The sequence below is a fragment of the Ovis canadensis genome, chromosome 9 (genome assembly GCF_042477335.2).
Source record: "Ovis canadensis isolate MfBH-ARS-UI-01 breed Bighorn chromosome 9, ARS-UI_OviCan_v2, whole genome shotgun sequence".
Lineage (NCBI taxonomy): Eukaryota > Metazoa > Chordata > Mammalia > Artiodactyla > Bovidae > Ovis > Ovis canadensis.
Genome location: NC_091253.1, coordinates 25716800 through 25731246, shown reverse-complemented (window position 1 = coordinate 25731246; position 14447 = coordinate 25716800). Strand labels below are relative to the sequence as shown.

The 14447-nt window shown below is 57.6% G+C and overlaps 1 protein-coding gene across 4 annotated transcripts in view; it reads right to left on the bottom strand.

Annotated features, from left to right (window-relative positions):
- Positions 1 to 14239, bottom strand: part of SLC45A4 (solute carrier family 45 member 4) — a 68585-nt gene extending 54346 nt beyond the window's left edge. For all 4 annotated transcript variants that reach the window (XM_069600867.1, XM_069600869.1, XM_069600870.1 and 1 more), the window contains exon 1: positions 14001 to 14239. The gene's annotated coding sequence lies outside the window, so the exon portion shown is untranslated. The remainder of the gene's footprint in view (positions 1 to 14000) is intronic.
- Between the last annotated feature and the right edge of the window lie 208 nt (positions 14240 to 14447).

Here is a 14447-nt window from a genome sequence, read left to right as displayed (position 1 = left end):
TGGGGCAACTAGAACCCTACACATCCCCCTAAGGAACTTGAAATAAAATATACATTACAATAGTAGATTGTCATACACATTACACACGTGTAATTATGTGTGCTGTAGTATGTCACAGTATGCAGTTAGATAAACAATGCTATATACATTGTTTAACACACACACGCGCAAGACAGAGCGTACTGTTCTACCCAGGACTCCCCACAGGTCCTCGAGTCCCCTACACTGTGAGACTGCACGATGCAGCCGCCCTGGAGATCCACGCACGGGGAACCTGCAGGTGCAGGGGCCCGCTCCCCAAGCCATGACACACATCTGGCTCTAGGGTAACCACATCAGGGGCAGCACAGCCAGAGATCTAACCCCGGGCCCCTCTGGAGACCCTCTCGGTGCTGACGCCCTGAGGGCCCCTGCAAGCTGCAGCTGCAGGCCTGACCCTTCCACTGCGGCTTGGCTGGGAATTCCACCCGCCACCCTGAGCCTGATCTCAATGTGACATTGCTCAACGCTCTTGGACAACCTTGACTCTCGGAGGCTCTTGCTGCTAATTTTAACTACCCTACATTCCCCACAAAGTGAACTGGAGCATCCTAACGTCACAGGCATGACAGCATCCCCGGCAGGCGCTCTGCCCACAGCTTCCAGGCTCTCCAGGGCCCGGGATGGATGCCTGAGCCGGACGGGCAGTCGCTGCTCATCCCCGTCACGGCAGCTGGGAAATACCGCCAGCCATCACCTGGGGGCTGATCTCCAGCCCAAGGCCAGAGCTAGCCACTCCCGGAGACGAAGCAGGCAGCCCACCTGGCGGGGCCCTTGACCTGGCTCCAGAGAGGGCCTTTTGGCCCACATCCTAGGGTGCCAGGAGAGCCGTGAGTACCCGCTAATGCACAGCTAAGATGGTGCTTTCACATTTTTGTGAGAAGGAGGTCCACAGCGTTCGGCAGTCTCAGAGGATCCATGACCCAGCCGGGTAGAGAACCACCCTGGCTGGGGAACGGGGCGCAGGGCATCCATGCGGCTTCTCATCCAGTCAGGGGCACTGCTGCTGCGGTCTGGCTGCCACACCATCTTCTCAGCTTTTCAAGGTCAGTCCTTCCTTCTGTGATTTCCTTTAGAATGTAGTTGAGCAATTTAGGCTCAAACAGACAAAAGGCAGATGAAACCGAAACCAACAAGGGCCAGCCCTGACTGCTGCGGAGCTGGGCACTCTATGAGACACACAGACATGGTGATAGCAGAAAGGAAAGCTCGAACCACCACTTCCAGAGCTGGTCCTAAAGGAGCCGACAAAAGTACAAACCACTGCCAGTACAGCAACTACCATTCTGTCAGACGGAATAAAGTCAGCCCAGCAAGCCTTGGCGTCTGCAGAGGAGTCCTGAGTAAATGTTATGTAGTTGGCTTGCCAGGGTGATAATGAGCTTGTTTTGAACCTCCTGTATGTTGTATTAGCTCATTCATTTGGAAAAGTAACCCAGGACAGAGCTGGGGAGGGATGAGTGAGGAAAAAAACAGGTCAGCAAAACGTGGGTCTCACGTTTCATAACCAAACACAAGCCGTACTCCAGATAACACTCTAATCTAATCTGTACGCCGACTTCAAACGAGGAGTCTGGGCATCACCGTCTCCCTCAGACACGGTCTGGCTCCTCCTTCCGTGCCCGGCTCCAGGCCGTCTGCCAAGCACTGCACCCCCAGTTCAGAGCTGACCCAGGCCAGGCTTTCTTCCCTCATCCAGCCTCTCACCGTGCCGCCGGCGCACACGCATCAGCCCCGAGCACACACATCAGCCCCGGCGCACACGCATCAAGGGCTCAAGCTGCCCTCAAGGTGTTCCAAGGCTGCCTTGCAGATGAGGGGCGGAGCCCGCCTGTAGCCCTGGGGAAGGAGGACGTGGCCTGTGCACAAGGGGCCTGAAGGCCCAAACCCACTGGACCTGGACTTCTCAGGACGCCGCCCAGAACCCGAGCCACTGTAAGCCCACAGCTGTCAGCTCCCACTCGGACAGCAGGCGGCAGGAAGCTGGTCCCGCAGGCAGGTGCCTGCGCTGACCTGTCACTGCAGCTTGACCAGGCCCCTCTGTGGAAGACTCTTCCCCTTGTGTGGCCTGCTCGCTGCTCCAGCCGGCGCCCCGGGCCCATGAGTGGAAGGCTCCCAGTGGCGGCCAGGCCCAGGGTGGGATGTCACCCCCACTGCTGTGTCCCTGAGCCCCACCTGCCCCCCCATATGGACCTAACTCCCCTGTCTCTGCCTGTGGATGCCACCTGCTCCCCACCACCAGCAGGATGAGACAGATGCAGCCAGACCACCCACCTGCCATCACCCCAGGGCATCGGAGCTGGCAATCCCTGCGACCTCCACATAAGTACGAAGCAGGGACTCTGAAATGCTTGGTCAATTGATCATCAGTTCAGTTCAGTTCAGTCGCTCAGTTGTGTCCGACTCTCTGCGACCCCATGAATCACAGCACGCCAGGCCTCCCTGTCCATCACCAACTCCCGGAGTTCACTCAGACTCACGTCCATCAAGTCTGTGATGCCATCCAGCCATCTCATCCTCTGTCGTCCCCTTCTCCTCCTGCCCTCAATCCCTCCCAGCATCAGAGTCTTTTCCAATGAGTCAAGTCTTTGCATGAAGTGGCCAAAGTACTGGAGTTTCAGCTTCAGCATCTTTCCTTCCAAAGAAACCCCAGGGCTGATCTCCTTCAGAATGGACTAGTTGGATCTCCTTGCAGTCCAAGGGACTCTCAAGAGTCTTCTCCAACACCACAGTTCAAAAGCATCAATTCTTCGGCACTCAGCCTTCTGCACAGTCCAACTCTCACATCCACACATGACCACAGGAAAAACCATAGCCTTAACTAGACGGACCTTAGTCGGCAAAGTAATGTCTCTGCTTTTAAATATGCCATCTAGGTCGGTCATAACTTTTCTTCCAAGGAGTAAGCGTCTTTTAATTTCATGGCTGGCAGTCACCATCTGCAGTGATTTTGGAGCCCCCCAAAATAAAGTCTGACACTGTTTCCACTGTTTCCCCATCTATTTCCCATGAAGTGATGGGACCAGATGCCATGATCTTAGTTTTCTGAATGTTGAGCTTTAAGCCAACTTTTTCACTATCCTCTTTCACTTTCAAGAGGCTTTTTAGTTCCTCTTCACTTTCTGCCATAAGGGTGGTGTCATCTGCATATCTGAGGTGGTTGATATTTCTCCAGGCAATCTTGATTCCAGCTTGTGTTTCTTCCAGCCCAGCATTTCTCACGATGTACTCTGCATAGAAGTTAAATAAGCAGGGTGACAATATACAGCCTTGACATACCCCTTTTCCTATTTGGAACCAGTCTGTTGTTCCATGTCCAGTTCTAACTGTTGCTTCCTGACCTGCATATAGGTTTCTCCAGAGGCAGGTCAGATGGTCTGGTATTCCCATCTTTCAGAATTTTCCACAGTTTATTGTGATCCACACAGTCAAAGGCTTTGGCATAGTCAATAAAGCAGAAATAGATGTTTTTCTGGAGCTCTCTTGCTTTTTCCATGATCCATCGGACGTTGGCAATTTGATTTCTGGTTTCTCTGCCTTTTCTAATACCAGCTAAAACGCTTTAGCCTTGAAACTGACCCTCGGAAGCAAGACAGGCAAATCCGGGCTGTCTGGGTGCCCTCAGGACCTGGAGTCCATCCGAGACACCAGAACCCGGCACTGGGCTCTGGTCAGCGTGAGGAAAACGGAGCCGAACGGCAGCTCCACGGAAACCGAACACGCAGGCCCTGCTGAACGTACAAGAGCCGCTTGCCTACTAGTGTCGCATCCACAACACGGAAGAAGCACACGGCACCTGCCCTACAGAGCACGAGATGCAGCACAAGGGTGCCGCGGCGGCGGGCCTCGTGGGATCCCTTGGGGCTGAACTTCCAGGGGTGTCAGGGGAGCGCAGTTATGCTGGGAAAGGCACAGCACGCATAAAAGTCTTGCAATTTAAAAAAAAGTGTGAATCCAGACAAGATCTTCCTGGGGGGGGGGGGGGAAGTGTGAAAAAAAAAAAATGGTTTGAAAAAAAGTTGAAAAATCCTGGTTTGGGGCTTAAGACTAGATTGTGGTAAAAATAAGACTCAGCCAGGCCAAACTCTAACCAGGAGGACCCTGGGCCCATGGGCCAGCACCTTTGGGTCCCCCTTGCACCCTGCCGTGGCGAGGCATTCCACCAGGCCAAGAGGCGCAGGCCTGCCTCCGCCCTTGAAAACACGGGTGAGCAGTCAGGTCGGGGGTCACTGGACACAGGTCCCAAATGCCCATTACAAAGCTGCCACTACCTGCCTGCCTTTGCCCACTGCCACAGCCTTTGTCGGCCTGTGCCCAGCATGAGGGCAGCTCCCTTGGGAGCCAGTCGTGAAGGACCTGTCTCCAGGGGCAGCAGGGGATAGGGGGCAGGCTTGGCCTGCCAGGCGGGCAGGACACAGGGCCCCTGCCGGTCTCGGTCAGGACCCTTAGAGCCCCAGGGGAGCTTCTCCAGCAAGGGCACGCATCAGCGCCAGTGCTCCCAGTGACCAGCCGCAACTCCAGAACACCCGTCGTGGGGACAGCCGTATGTGCGGTGACGACCCAGCAGACTCAGGGGTCCTCCCAGACGCCACCACCCCCCACAGCCTCTGCTCCAACCCCTCTCTGAAGGGTCCGGGGAACAGTATCTGATTATACCTCCTAAGTAGTTGAGCTGTTCTCAGATGTGAACCCCCGCCAAACGGAAGACGTTAACTCCCTAAGCCCGTGAGCACACAGCCCCAGCCCCCAGCCCTCCCAAGCCTCAGCATGATAAGGGTAACCTGGGACGCCACCCTGCTCCCTCACGTCAGCCAGTCCGGGAACGAGCTGCTCACTCCCGTGACCGTCCCCCACCAGGCTCTCAGAAGGGCTGTGCTAAACTGGGAGTGTGGAGTTCTCAGTTAGGGGAGCCATGGCCAGTCCCTAAATAGACGGACTTCTCATGTGAAAAATGAGGCTAGCCACTGAAAGGCTGTTTTAACTTGAAATGTTATCAGGAGCTGTATTAGCGGCCCTGAGCCAGGGCTGGGCCTGATGGAGCCCCTCCAGTCCCCGACCTGTGCCCGAGAGACAGGATCCAGGGCAGAGAGACAGAATGCCACCTTCCCCTGGGGACGCAGGGGACAGTACGGGACTCACCGAGCAGCCTCAACTTGAACCCGTTTCCTGAGCTGCCTGGGGGTCGGGGGAGGCCCACCACAGTGCGAGCATGCAGGGACGCTGAGGAGGGCAGCCGGGAAACCAGGCCAGGAGAGTGGCTGGGTGGGCGGGACGGGGCGCACTGACCAGGGCAGGGGGCTCGGGTGGTCCATGCCCAGTCCACGCGCCTTGCTGTACACATGCTGAAGGCAGCTCCTTTCCACGGGCCACGCTGCGGTGGGCACGGCACAGAGCGTCTGTCCTTGGCTAAGAGGACCGGAGAAGTCCAAGGACGCCACGCTGGCCAGCAGCATGCCATGCCCCATGCCCTGGCCCCTCCCGGCCATGCCATGAAGGCTTGGCGGGGCCTCCTCCCCCGGCACATCTCTGTGGCAACCCGGGCGGGTCGTCACTAAAGTGGACTCAGCTGGAGGCCCACCCCACCTCCACCATGCAAAGCCACAGCGGCACCCTCATGCCCGGACAGTCGGGCTCTTTTTCTTCCGGAGCCAGCAGTAAGAGCAGCCACTTCTGAGAAGTCCTCCCTGAACAGACTCAGGTGAAGATGGTAGTAACTATCTGGAGCGTTCGGCCAGCACTGTGTCTCATCTGTGTACTCTTCTTCAGCTCTCACCTCTCTACTTAGATGAGAACTGCTTTTGCATTTCCCACTGTCCCTAGTACTCTTTCCAGCAGAGGCACTCAGAAGAGAGAACTCCACACGGACTCCTTAAGCTCTCTGGGCCTGTTTCCTCATCCATAAAGTGGGGACAGCACCCTCCCGTGCAGAGTGCTCGGCAAATTCGGAAGTTATCTCCGAATCTAGGTGGCACCTTGCACAGAACCTGCCCATGGTCCCCACACACAGGTGCCTGATAAAGATGCCCGGGGCCCTTCTAAGGGGCTATGAGCACCCACAAATACTCAGAGAGGATGGGCAATGCCTGGGGACATTGCTGCCACCCGGTGACCCCCGTTCATCAGGACTACTAAGGACAGCCCCCCAGGCTCAGTGCACAGGACGGCCTCGCTGAGGCTCCGGGTTCCTCCCCAGACAATCCACGTGGTAGCCTTACAGTTGCCCCTGCCCAGGTCATTTAAGTCAAGAACACAGAGGACTCCCGCCAAAAGCCAACAGGGTTGGCAGAGCGGCAGGAGCGGTCCTCCAGCCCTCTCTCACGGAGCCGGCCTGCCACAGGGCAGGCCTGAGATCCCAGGCCACACATGCTACAGGGTTCCAAGCCCAGGCTGAGCTGGGTGGACAGTAATGACCCCAGATGGACAGGTTCTAAGGGGCCATGAGGAAATCCACGTTAAAACTGGTAAACTTTCCCCAAATGTTGTGGAAACCAGCCAGTGCTCCGGGCTCCAGATGCTCCCTGCCACTCAAGGCGGAACCAAAGGCCTATCTGACCTTCACAACCACAAACCGCCGCTGTTCATGGGCTCTTATCCGCGCACAGCCTCTCCGCACAGGCGGCTCCTACGGCTGGGACTACGAGGACTGAGAGCCAGCCCTCCCGCCCCCACGCTGCTCCTGCCTCCTCTCCATTCACAGCATCGGTGTCAGCACCGCTGTTCACCCGCTGGGAAAACGGTCCCCACTCTCACCTGCATTTGGTGAGCGACAAGCGTTTCGCCCTGTGAAAATGTACTGATGTTTTCCATGCGCTGTCACAGCACGAGAGCGAAAGTCACGTTCCCCAGACTTCCAGAAACACATATATTAATATGGGTGGAGGCGCCCTGCACCCCCACGGCTCACGGTGCCACGCGGGAGACCCAAGACCTTGGGCCCAGCACCCTCATCGGTGAGGCCCAAGGTGAGCTTGTGGGCTTGGCCACTTACCATGTGGCTCGGGGTAAACTGCTTGACCTCTCTGTGTGTGCCCCCTTCTCCTCTCTGTTACACAGGCACAGCCCTGGCCGCATGGTTAGAGGAGGAGCCGAGTGCTCCGCCCAGGAGGACCCAGCCCTCAGGGCCTGCTAAGTGCCAGGAACAAACCCGCATTATGCTCCCCAGGCCCTAACACAGGGGCTGGAGCTCCGAGTGGTGGGCGGCTGCTGGGTCAAGGTCACCCGGCCGGGGCTGGCACCAGCACCAGGCGCTAGCGTGTCTCTGCTGCAGACGGCGGCACAGGGCCCCTCCCGATTCTTTTAAGAATTAAGAACACTTTCAACGTCTGAATAATTCGAGGATGAGCCAGCTCGACGTGTTTTAAACAGCGCTGAGTCCTCTCTCAGCTGCCCTGTCCCACGAAGCTTGCTGAGCCCCATGCCGGCAAATCCAAGAACATGCTGGCCTCAACCCCACAACCCCACCCCCACCCCTCACACCGAGTCACAGCTGCCTGCAATGGGCGCTCGGAGGCGGGGGGCAGCCCCAGACACCCTAGAAGGCCCGGCTCCCTCCGGCAGAGGGTGGTGGTGTGCAGGGTGTGAAGGCGAGGCTTCCAGCTGCCGGCTTTTACTGTAAGTGATGCGAGGAAGCCCGACGGTGATGCCAGCACCCCTGCTCTCCGAGCAGGACAGGCATGCCGAACCCCTCGGTGTGGGGTCACCTGGACACCCTGGTTTCCTGTGAGCAGCCCAGGCCTCTAAGGCCCTGTGGCAAAGGCCCTAATCCTTTAGTACCGAGACCCAAGCAGCCAAGAAGATGTGAACGTGCATCTGGGCACAGGGGTCTCCACAGGGCGGGGGAGGCGGCACGGCCTGGCCCACCGCCTCACTCCCGGGATGCACCCCAGGACCCCCGGGTGGGGCCATGCCTCGCTCCTACCTTCTCTTATCTCTACAAATCAAGGCTCGGCCTCACGGTCTGAGGACACGTGTTGCCCACGTTTAAGGCGAAGCATTAGTAAGCGGATTGCTAACGGCGGGGCCTGAGGACGCGAGACGGGGGGACGGCAGGCTGGCCCACATGAGCAGGGTCCGCAGAGCTGGGAGAGCAGCCAGCCTCCTGCCCAGCACGAGCACCAGCAGCAGCACACCCTGGTCACCTGGAACCTCCCCTATGTCACAGACTGCCCCGCAACGCAACGTTCTACAGCCTCCAGCCAAAGCCTGTTGAGTCAGGGCAGGAAGGCAGAGCAATCTGCTGAATTACTAAATTTGCTGTCATATCTAACATCAACTGGCTTTTAGGCTAAACACAGTACATGTTCACGTTTCGAGGGCTTCTCTGGCTCACCTAGGAGAAGGCCAGCCTGGACTTCAAGCGGCTCTGAGGAAGGTCTGACTGACACTAGCGCCACCCGTTTCTTAGGGTGAGGCCCTGCTTCCCAAACCCCGACCTGCCAGGCTCCTCTGCACCCCCAGCCCAGGGGCCCTCACCCTGGAGACCAGCAGCGGGCACACTCTCCTCCCTGCTGACACTCTCCCTGGGCCCGAGAAGGGAGCCAGGCAGAGTAGGCTGATGGACTCCCGCAGGGGGAACAAAAACCTCTTTAACTCACAGCACTAGTCCACAGGCTTGCATTTTAACCCAACCAAATAAAAATGCACTGTCGCTAACCAAAACACACTCGTGTATGAGCTGCACCGTCTTGTGCCCTTTAACGTAGTCCAGCTAGGAAACACCCAGTCAAACATCCCGGCACACGCAGAGGAGCACGAAGCCACCGTCTAACAGCAGCCTGCGCTCCACCCACCAAGCCGGCCGGGTGACAGGGCAGCACTCTGCAGCCCGTGTGCAAACGCCAAGCGCCCTCAGGGTTCTCGGGTGCGGGAAGCTCACAGATCCTCTGCGTTATCCTGTCTGTGACATGGCTGGTGGTCAAGTCGAACGGCCCCCGGTTCCCCCCCCCCCACCGCCACCAAGGTCACCTTCACACTCTTCCTTCCTCAGTCCTGGGTACTGGCATCAAGGACAGGGGGATAATTCCTTTAATGGAGGCGCTTTAAAGGGACCCAGCCAGCTCTTTAAGACACATTCTGCCTATGTGTAGTTATCAAGTAATTATCAAGACCAGCAATACATTTCTGCTCCTGTGATCAATCATGTACTGATATTCACAGTGACGAAAATCTCTCCTGGGGCACCTGCCTGGTGGTTGGGAATCCGCCTCCTGGTGTGCGGGGCGTGAGTTTGATCCCTAGTCAGGGAACTAAGATCCCATGTGCCGCGAGGCGACCGGGCCCATGTGCCGCAACTACTGGGCATGTTAACCACACCGTAAAGAAACAGCACAGACCTGTGTACAGATGCAGTCGTAAGTAAATAAATACTTAAAAAAAATTTCCTCTGGATTAACACAGCTTCATGATCACAGAAATGTTTTAAACTGCAGTTTAGGTATACTCTGGTGACAGACAAGTGTGAAGAGTGATCAATAAAAGGCTTTCAAGTATAAAAGTGCATGACATTAAAATTCCACAAGGAAAAATGAGGCAAACACACAAGATGAGGAAGAAAAGAAGACACATGTGTTAAAACTGTTAAAAACAGTATGTAGGCTCCTTTTTTCAAAGGGTGAGGGTGGGCTATCAGATCATTAGAGTGTTTAGTTATTTTAAATGAAAAAGTCTAGATGGCAACTTGAAAATGTGCTCATAGTTTTTGTTATTTCATAGAACAGGGGCAAGAAAGTCTGAAGATCTCTGCTTTAAGGGAATGTCACTCTGAAGCACTCCTAACAGGTGATTGCAATGATGAGAGGGCTGCCTCTCAGCTGGTGCCCCCCCCCCCACCGTCCACATCCCAAGTTCATCCCCAAACCCCTCCCCTCAAAATAACTGATGGAAAAACACTCCTCTTTCCAAACCAAAAATCATCTCCTCTTTCGGATAAATGAATTTCCCTAAAATGGTGATTGAAATGTTGCTTGTCTAAAACTGCGCAGGAAGATCTGTATGTAAAATCTCATCAGCCACGACATCCGGACCAGAATCCACTCTCTTCCAATCCCTCTTCATCTAAGGGTCTGCTATGGATTTTGCGCTCAAGACCTTCCTTTCTTTCCAATGGGAAGAATTTGGTCACCAACCAGTTCAACGAGCTCCAGGATTCAAGGGTGAAGCCCCAGGAGAGACCCTCCAGCAAACTCCAAAAACTGCAAACCAGCTGACACAGAATCCCAGGCTGGAAGGTACTTCTTGAAGGCAGCACAATAAAGAGCCTCTCGGGCACTGGTTCAGGAATGCGGCTTCCCTCACTGCCAGCGAAATCCTGCAACAGGTTTGGGAGGAGGCAAACAACATCGGCCCAGGTGGAACAAAGCCTCCCTCCCCTGGGCACAGGGCCAGCAGAGTGGGGGAGTGAGGCCAGGGCAGCCTTGCACAGTGACTCGAAAAGACTCTGCAAACCCTCCAGCTGTGGGGGGATGCCACTTTGGGACAGCCAGCACCCCAACCCTGCACCTGGGGGCAAAATGCCTGGCACAGTGCACACCCTATTTGGGGTCTCCCTGCAGGCCCAGCTATGGACTCTGGCGACCTGTCTTCACTTGAGGTTCCAAACTAGCAGAAGAGAACTCAGAGTCCTTCTCTCCAACTCTGAGGACCTGTTTCCTTTCCCACCATCTCTAGTAGCAGCAGCGTGCTTACCCCAAGATAAGCGAGCTCAACAGAGGACCCAGACAGACCACTGCCTGCACTTCCGGGTGTCACATCCACGTCGAGTGTCCGGGCCGTGTCCCGGCGCTACTGCCGACCCGGGTGTGGGGGGGAACACTGTTGGTGCCCTGAGAACAGCAGGAATCACACTTCTACCCTGCAAGCCTGAGGCTCTTAATCTTCTTAAAATACCTCCTCTGAAAGTCACTTGCCGAAGCAGCAGCTTCACAAATACTATGAGGCCCCCAGTGAACGTTTCCAGGGTCACCACTACCTAAGTGGCAGAGGGTTGAAAATGACGGCTGTGTAGTCTGGTCTGAATGCAGGCAGGGAAGCTTCCTTTGCGCACACGTTCAAATGTCCACAATCTCCTAGTTAGCTGGAAGTGCCTTACTTCACAAAGGGTTAGCATTTAATACTCTTAAAAAAAAAAAAAGCCACTCGAAGCACATTTTGAAACTTCCATGTTAAAAAGATCCTTGTTCATTGATTTTGGTGGGATAACTAAGCTAATCTAAACAAGGGGACCTTGTGTGGGCAGGGGTGGGGGAAGGGCGGTGGGCCTGGCCTGGGAGCCCCTGCCCGGGGGTCCTCTCCCACCTCCTTTCTCTATGGCCGCTCTTCCTCCTTCCTCCGGGAGGCTTTTCCCCTCTGGTCAGATTCCCACTCTGCAGCGCTAAAATGCTCTCAGGTTTCCTGGCTTGGAGATGAAGGCAACCCTCCTAATGGGGTTTTGCTGAGTGTTTCTTAATCAGCGGAATTATGTTGTGATTAAAAAAGAAGAAAATCTGGGAAACCAGAGGAAGCAAGCGTGGAGCAGTACCCTGGCCCGTCCTCAGTGGGGACTGGGCTTCCAGCGCGTTCTGGCTCCACAAATTACAGACACGGCTCTGCCAGGGGTGTTCCCGGAGAGGGCACTGCAATTTGGGGTTGTCTGCCACCTACTGCGCTCACCAGTCAGGCCGACAGGCTGTTAGTCACGAACCACCCCTGCCGGGCTGGGCTGCTGGGCCCCACAGGACAAGCAGGAGCGGCCAAGAGGGTGCAGACGAGGGACGGGGACCAAAAGGCAGGACACGCCAGCAAAGCCCAGACCCCATCCACCCAGTGAGGCCATCCACTCTCCTCCCCACCGTCCCTCTGACAACACGGATAAAACCAATCCAACACCAAGCAGCCTGAACGCCGGAGAAAATGCCTGTGTGTGCTCTCCTCCACTGGGGATGGGGGAGCAAGCGGCCGTTGCCGCAGCCCCTCCTCCCCCGCAGACCTGCAGGGCGGGCTCTCCCGGCTCCGAGAGGCCAGGGTCCTGTTGCCAGGCTTCTCCCGCCCCTGCCCGACCTCCAGCAAGCAATGCTGAGGGCAGGGAAGAGCCCCAGGATGTTAAAAAACTGCCAGGCACCTTGGAGATCGCCCAGTCCAATCTCTGTTCTGCTTTCCCGATGCGGCACGGGCCGAGGCTGCAGCACGCATCTCAGCCAGGGAAACAGGCCCGCTCTCATAGGCCCGGAGCCCCCGGGCAGCCTCCCCAGGGGGACATCCAGGCCACACACACCTTCCACTCAGGGCCTAATATGCATTTCAAATGCGTCTCAAACTAGCCCCTACTTTCCTTTACAGCTGCTGCCCATGATTTATCAATTAGCCCGGACGGGACTGAAATTCCATATTTTTAAGACAACCGACTCCTCCCTCCCCGCCACTCCAGAAGCCCCAGCATTCGGCAGCCACGAGGATCTTCCCATCTGGGACCTACACCGCTCCAGGCCACAGCCGCTGCCCCTCCCCACCTTCAAGTGGATTCTGCAAAACCTCTTGAGCACTCAATAAACTCTTACTGTTTCTTTGAATACATAATTCAGATCCACCAGAAAACTGAGGAAAGTATTCATTTTTAAAGGCGGCTAGGGTCACTCTTTTGGATGCCCTGCCATTTAACACACCGCATCAGGGTGATATACCAATCCTCCAGCTTTTCATCGTCTTCCTCTTTCTCCTACTACAGGCGCAAAATATAAGAGCTGAAAGGTTCCCCCTTACCCACCCACAGTGTGCAGAGCACACTCACAGAACGCCGGAAGATCGACCTGGCTTTTCCCAGAAGAAGCAGGCTTCGATTCTGACAATCGTTTGACCCCACAATGATGGCTTCAATCACTCATCTTCTAAACCCTCATCCCTTCCCAGGCCTCAGGCTAGGAGATGCCCCCCAAACCAGGAGCAACCAGGCCCCTTTTGGCTGGAGTCAGCGGAGGAAACCGATGGGGTTGGATGGCTCAGTGCCCCATTCAGAAAGGAAAAAACATCTCACACTCCCTAGGAGATCAAGTGTGTACCCCAACCCCCCAGAATCACTATGAATGATTAACCGGGAGGCTGTGTTTTTTTCAAACCAACACCCCTCCCATTTTGACATACCTCCTCTGAAAAAGCCCTTTGCTGGAAGGTGTTCCCCCGCAGCCCAGTCAAGAGCAACACACCCTGGGGAGGAACGGGTTAAGTTCAAGAGCTCTGGGAGGCCAGCCGGCACGGGAAAGGGAGAGCGGTGCAGAGATGCAGACAATCGTGCGGGGACTTCTGCAGGGCAGGGGCTGCTGGACCTGGGTGTACCGAGGCATTGGCCCCTCTTCCCCAGGCACAGCTTGGCTGCGGGAACGGCGGTGTCTTCAAAGGGGCAGACCAGAGGACGGTGCAGGTAAGATAAACAAAACATAGGGGCAGCCCCGAGTGTGGCCGCCCTGCGAGGCCGCTGAGGGCGTGCGGGTGCGGGGACAGGAGGGTTTCAGGCAGAGGGGACAGTGGCTGAACTCAGAAGTTGGCGACGTCAGGCCGAGGGCGCCGGGCAGGGTCGGGACCAAGGGGGCTGAGGCGCCAGGCTTCCTGCGGGTAGAGTAACCCGAGAAGACTGGGGTGGGGGATGCCGAGGACTGCGGCCGGGGCAGGGTCCAGGGGAAGGCGCACCCCGCGGGGAGGGGCCCAAGATGCTCCAGGAGGCTGGGGCGGGGGTGGGGGTGACGGAGACGAAGACGGGCAGGTGCACCCCGGGCGGAGAAGGGAAGGGGCCCAAGCCCGGGGCGGCTGTGCGGGCGGGAGCAGGCTCTCGGCCGTGGCGTGGGGGGCCGCCTCCCCGTGGAAGGGATGCCGGAGCGGGCCGGGAGCCGGCCCCGGAGCTCGAGACCGGGGCCGCGCGGGGGCCGAGTGGGGGTGGGCAGCGGCAGGTGCCGGGCGCCCAGGTGCGGCGGGGTCGGGGCAGCGGGCCGGCCGCTCACCTGTCTCCTCCGGCCGGGGCCGCGGGGCGGCGGGGCGGCCGGGCCGGGCCGGGCGGGGGCGGCGGGGGCGCGGCGCTCCGGGGGCGGCGGCGGCGGCAGGGCCCGGCGGCGGCTGCTCCTCAGCTGGCCGGCCGGGCGGTCAGTCAGCGAGAGACGCGGGCGCGAACGGAGCGCTTGCGAGGATGCGGCCAGCGCGCGGGGACAACGCCGCTTTATCAGGTCGGAAACAGCCGCCGCGCGCCGCTTCCGCTGACGCAGCGCCGCCCGAGCTCATGACTATGCAGCAGCCGCCGCGGGGGGCGGGGCGGGGCCCAAGCTGCGTGCGCCTATTGGTCTTCGCGCGCCCCGCCCACCGCCCCGCCCCGCCCCCGGGCCGAGGCCCCGCCCCGGACCGGCCCCGCCCCGGCCGCATCCCGCCTCGGGCCTCTGGCGAGGGTCTGCCATTCA